Source organism: Schistocerca americana, chromosome 7 (assembly GCF_021461395.2).
Source record: "Schistocerca americana isolate TAMUIC-IGC-003095 chromosome 7, iqSchAmer2.1, whole genome shotgun sequence".
In the NCBI taxonomy this organism is placed as follows: Eukaryota; Metazoa; Arthropoda; class Insecta; order Orthoptera; family Acrididae; genus Schistocerca; species Schistocerca americana.
Window position 1 is genome coordinate 153,082,879 of NC_060125.1, and position 6,364 is coordinate 153,089,242.

Here is a 6,364-nt window from a genome sequence, read left to right on the forward strand (position 1 = left end):
TGATCAATGGTGGCCGAGCAACTGGCTCGTCACAATACGCCAGTCACTACCCTTGATGAACTGTGGTATCGTGTTGAAGCTGCATGGGCAGCTGTACCTGTACACGCCATCCAAGCTCTGTTTGACTCAATGCCCAGGCGTATCAAGTCCGTTATTACGGCCAGAGGTGGTTGTTCTGGGTACTGATTTCTCAGGATCCATGCACCCAAATTACGTGAAAATGCAATCACATGTCAGTTTTAGTACAATATATTTGTCCAATGAATACTAGTTTATCATCTACATTTCTTCTCGGTGTAGCAATTTTAATGGCCAGTTGTGTATATGATTCACATGTAAATTCTGGTTCTGCGTTCCCACCAAATGCGAAAAAAAGTGATGTTCCAAGGACATCAGCCAATATGGCTGCAAAGCTGCCTGTGTTAATCAGGGTGGAGTGGAGATTGAGTAATTTGGCTTCAGTGAAGGAGTTCTTGCGTCCGTGGCACAAGTGACTGCACCGTTAGGAATGACGGTAGGTACTCGTGCGTGATGAATGGGGGGAAGGGCGGGTTATGTCTGGTAGAATGAAGATGACAACTTTGTTACATGTCGCTGAGTAATTGGGTGTAATAGTGGAAACAGTGATTTACATCATGAGCTACAGATGACTGATGAGAATGAAGTTGCAATGGTGAATTTTTGAAAAAGAAGTGTAGCAGTTTTCATATAATTATGATAAATCTTGACACAGAATAACAGCAGAAGCAAACAAAGGCAACCATCGATGGTAAGGAAAGAAAGGGATGAAAAACCAAATAATATTTTCCGTGTGGTCTGGTGCTGAATTCAAGATGCAGTACAACATGGAGTCAGTAGGAATTATTGTAGAAAGTGCTATTCCTTTTCACGCCTGTCTGACTATGCACATAAATTATGTAAATGTGGCTGAAACGATGGCAGTGTCATCTTCAAAGGAACGATAACCGTTGATGCACTTCATAGTGGCTGCCAGCGACAGCATGGTACAAGAGTTGAAATCGCGATTCTGAATAAATACGTTTAATAACAGTCCAGACGGTAGGTGTTGTCATATCTAAAATGATGTTGGACTGTGGGCGCAAGGGGACAGAAAGTAATAGAACGTAAAAGAGCAGAGAACGAACGAAACTGAAATTGGAGTACTTTGATAACAATGATGAATATGAAAACGGTAGTACATGCTACGTGACGCAATGGTAGGTCAGTAGGCGGCGGCTCGAATCGTTGTCAGCCATGGCCATCCGTGATCTCCATAAAACACATAGGAGAATGCTGCAATATTTGTTGTCAAATGACACGGGAAATTTAATTTCACATTCCGAGCTTGTGCCTCATCTCTCGATGGGAAGTTAAACCACTGAGAACTGTGGTGTTGACAGTGTTCCATTACTCACATAACGTTGACTGCCGGCCGGCGTGGCCGTGCGGTTCCAGGCGATTCAGTCTGGCCCCGCGTGACCGCTACGGTCGCAGGTTCGAATCCTGCCTCGGGCATGGATGTGTGTGATGTCCTTAGTTTAGTTAGGTTTAAGTAGTTCTAAGTTCTAGGGGACTGATGACCACAGCTGTTAAGTCCCACAGTGCTCAGAGCCATTTGAACCATAACGTTGACTACTTGTAACGTAAGGAAATACTGGATTGTCGATGTTAGTATGCAGAAATACTGTGAACTTTCTGACTTCTACATAATGAAGGCCATTTCTGCATGTTACTATCAACGATGCCGTGAGCTGTTCTTTGCAGAAGATACATCAGTGAACACGTGCGTAACTCCTTCAATTAATTTATTTTTCCGTAGCCGCATTGATGACATTCTTAGTCGTAAGGTAGCCGGGCTACAGCGATTTGCTCCTACAAATGGATTTATGCCTTGTAACTCTTCAGGCTTTCCCGGCGATCTAATGACATCTTGGGCTGTCGGGTGTTCTGCCGGATATCAGCGTCGTACTTGCACAATATTTCGGTCACGTACCTCGTGGCCTTCATCAGGTGCGACCTGAGATTACTCCTCGAGTGGACCTCAGGTGATTTTTGGTCTCTGGGACATCAGCGTGTGTTCACTACAATGCTCCTCAAACCAATGTACCACTGTTCAGGATCCGAGACACGACGATCATACTGCTGAAAGATGACATTGTCTTCAGGGAAGACATCAAACATGAAGTGATGCAGGAGTTTCGCAGCTGTCAGCGCGTCTTCGATCGCTACCACAGGTCTCACGCTAGCGCAGGAGAATGTCTCCCGTAGCATAATACTGCTTCCATCAGCCCGCGTCCGTGGCACGCTGCACGTTTCGAGCCGCCGTTCACCTCGATGACGGCGTTTGTGGAGACGACCATCGACTCAGTGTAGCAAAAATGTGATTCACTCGAAGACACGTTTCCATTGTTGACGATCGAATCACCATGGTACTGTGCCCACTGCAGTCGTAACTGACGATGCCGTTGGGTCAACACGTGAACACGTAGTCGTGGTATGCTGAGGAGCTCCGTAGTCAAGAGTGTGCGATGAACGGTGAGCTCCGAAACACTTGTGCGGGCAGTAGCATTCTGCTCTTTTGGCAGAGATGCCACAGATCAACATTTATCCTGCTTTACAGAGCAATGAAGCCTCCGAACCCCACGTTCTGTAAAGAGTCGTGGACGTCCAACCATTTAGCGTCTGGTGGTAATTTCACTGTCCTTCTCTTTCCGTACATGCTGACGACGGTAGCACGTGAACATTCGATCAGCTTCGCTGTTCTCGAGATACTCATTTACAGGCTCTGCGTAACAGTAATCTGCCCTTTTTCAAAGTCGTTTATCTCAACTGATTTCTCCATTAACTGTTCATATCTTGTCTAGGGTGATCCCCATCCGTCTCTGCTGCGCTTACATTCTTTTCATAGCGTGTCAAGTGTCCGCAACGTCACCAGGCGGCATCCATCGTTGCCGTGGGCAGTGCTTATAGCGTTTTGGCTTATTAGTGTCTACCCTACCGTCAATGGAGTTTTTCTGAAAACTACGCGGCAAATAAAATTATAATGCACTTACTACAAACGTAATGTACACAACTGCAAGTATTCTGTAACTTGCTATCCTAATTTTTTGTAGATGTTCGGTGAACACTGTCGATATCAGGCTTAGAAACGTGCGACAGTCAACAGTAGTTTGTCGGAATTAGCGTCATTAGGACGACGCGAACTGTTTGCCTTCCTGGTAACGATCGTGTAAAAGACGCTGTTTCAAATGCTCTTTGATGAATTATTTCGACTTGCGTGGCAGGTTAGCGGGGAAACGACAGTTGGACAGACTTGACGAGGACCTGTTTCGGAAACACGTTCTGTTCGATAACTGTTTCGGACATCTATTAATCTCTCTGCGCAAACAGCAAACAGCAGAAATGAGAGTTCAGCTGACAATATAATTATTATGCAGGAGCAAAAATGGATTGCGGATATGCCTAATACTCTGCTTTGGTACAGGAACACTTTATCGTTACAATGATTATTCCGGGATTGAAGTATTACAAGTAAAAGGCAGTAAGCAGCGTTTTTGAGTCATTTAACATACAATTGCCACATTTTGGAAGGGTTATCCAAAGATTATGTATATTTTGTCTTATCTAAAGAGCATCATAACCGTCGGATTCATAAAGACTGACAAATTATGTAAATGTACCTTAAGTTCTAAAACCAACTTTTGATATTACCTTCATTCCAGCCACCATGTCATTTACTATCGTTGCTATATCTTTGTACGGCAAAGAAAGTTTAAAATGATTTACATCTTTTAATTTCCATTACCCGCCCCATTACGTTTCTTGATGTTCAAAAATGTTCTTAGTTATAAGCGATCAAGGCTTAGAAGTACTGTTAATTGGAAAACAGTCTGTAGATTGTACAATATTCGGAATAAACACTACAGTAATGAGAAGTATCGGCAATTAATGGGACAATCAGATAAATTTTAAGCATAATTCGGCTGTATTAGGCTGGCGTACCAAGACTGGAATAGAAGAAAACAAATTTGTTGAACCTAAGAAATCTACTAGTGGTAACGTTCGTCTATAGCTTCGACAAGATTATCAGGAATTTTACGTCTAGAGGACAAGACAGTGAAATACGTACATGTAAAATTTATCTGAGTTATTCATAGTTTGGTAGAATTTGTACTATGATATACAAAACTAGTCAATCTAGCAATAAACTAAGCAGCAAAGAGGAAAAATTGTAGGGGATAGCAAAGACTAAAATACAAAGACATATAACTAAGTGAACTATGTTAATAGAACATGCAAGTAAGAGAGCCTAAAAGAAAAGAGCTTTGGAACTTGTACAGTCAGAGAGAGTCCCTTTAGTTAACCATAGTGCCAGTAGTGCTAGTATTTGTTTTCAATACAGTCCAGAGACAGGTAGTGCCACTTTCATTGTTTTCTACAAGAAGTGTCTAGCAACCACAGTTTAGTCAACAATCAGCCGCCTTTAGTGAATTAGCAGTCTAGTTAAAAGTTGATTAACTCTCTACAGTAAATTGATTTCTTAGGATGGATAGGATGTGTGACTGCTGTGTACGGACGCAAGAGGAGTTGGCCGCTGTTCGCGAACAGCTGATCGTGCAGATGGCCACGGTCAGCCGTCTTCAGGCTGCTGCGACGGAGTGTAGCGGCAGTGGGGAGTCTGATGCGTTGCATGGTACACCCGAGGTGTTACATGCTTCACCCACGGTCCCTGCTGTCGAGACATCTTCGCGGGTACCGGGCACGGTTGGGACACCCTCTCCCCAAGGGGAGTGGCGGGTTCAACGGCGTTCGCGGTGCACGAGGCGGAGTGTCAATGTCGAGGCTGGCCGTGTGGCATCGCCGCTCTGCCTGTGAGTGGACATGTGGCCGCTCCTTCAGCAAGGTCCGAGATAGCACACGGGGGGAGGGGTTTATTAGTTATTGGGAGCTCCAACGTTAGGCGGGTGATGGAGCCCCTTAGGGAAATAGCGGAAAGGTTGCGGAAGAAGGCCAGTGTTCACTCTGTCTGCTTGCCGGGGGGTCTCATCCGAGATGTGGAGGAGGCCCTACCGGCGGCGATAGAGAGCACTGGGTGCACCCGACTCCAAATTGTTGCTCATGTCGGCACCAATGACTCCTGCCGTCTGGGTTCAGAGGTCATCCTCAGTTCGTACAGGCGGTTGGCGGAATTGGTGAAGGCGGAAAGCCTCGCTCGCGGAGTGGAATCTGAGCTAACTATTTGTAGTATCGTTCCCAGAACCGATCGCGGTCCTCTGGTTTGGAGCCGAGTGGAAGGCTTAAACCAGAGGCTCAGACGATGCTGCGGAGATCTGGGGTGCAAATTTCTCGACCTCCCCTATCGGGTGGAGAAATGTAGGGTCCCCCTGAATAGGTCAGGCGTGCACTACACGCCGGAAGCGGCTACAAGGGTAGCGGAGTACGTGTGGAGTGCACATGTGGGTTTTTTAGGTTAGAGAATTCCCTCCCTAGGCCCGACAAGACGCCTCCTGAGACGCGGCAAGGTAGGAGTAGGCAAAATGCAACAGGGAATATTAATTTGCTAATAGTAAACTGCAGGAGCGTCTATAGAAAGGTCCCAGAACTGCTCTCATTAATAAACGGTCACAATGCCCATATAGACTAGGAGACTCAAACGTTCATAACGGGTGGCAGGGACAAAGAATCCAGTGAAACTTTTTTGAGTTCTTTATCTAGGGACAGAAAGTTGGCTGAAACCAGACGTAAACAGTAACGAAATACTAAACTCAGATTGGAATGTATACCGCAGAGACAGGCTGGACAGTGAAGGGGGAGGCGTGTTTATTGCGATAAGAAGTGCAATAGTATCGAAGGAAATTGACGGAGATCCAAAATGTGAAATAATTTGAGTGAAGGTCACGGTTAAAGCAGGCTCAGACATGGTAATTGGATATCTCTATAGCCCCCGTGTCTCAGCAGCTGTTGTGGCTCAGCACCTGAAGGATAATTTGGAAAGTATTTCGAGTAGATTTCCACACCATGTTATAGTTCTGGGTGGAGATTTTAATTTGCCTGATATAGACTGGGAGATTCAAACGTTCATAACGGGTGGCAGGGACAAAGAATCCAGTGAAATTTTTTTAAGTGCTTTATCTGAAAACTACCTTGAGCAGTTAAACAGAGGAGACCTTCTGGCGACAAACAGAGCCGAATTATATGAATCAGTTAACGCAGAACAGTGAATCAATGATCATAAAGCGGTTACTGCATCGAAGGTTTCAGCCGTAAATAGAAATATTAAAAACGGTAGGAAGATTTTTCTGTGTAGGAAAAGTGACAAAAAGCAGATTACAGAGTACCTGAAGGCTCAACATGAAAATTTTGT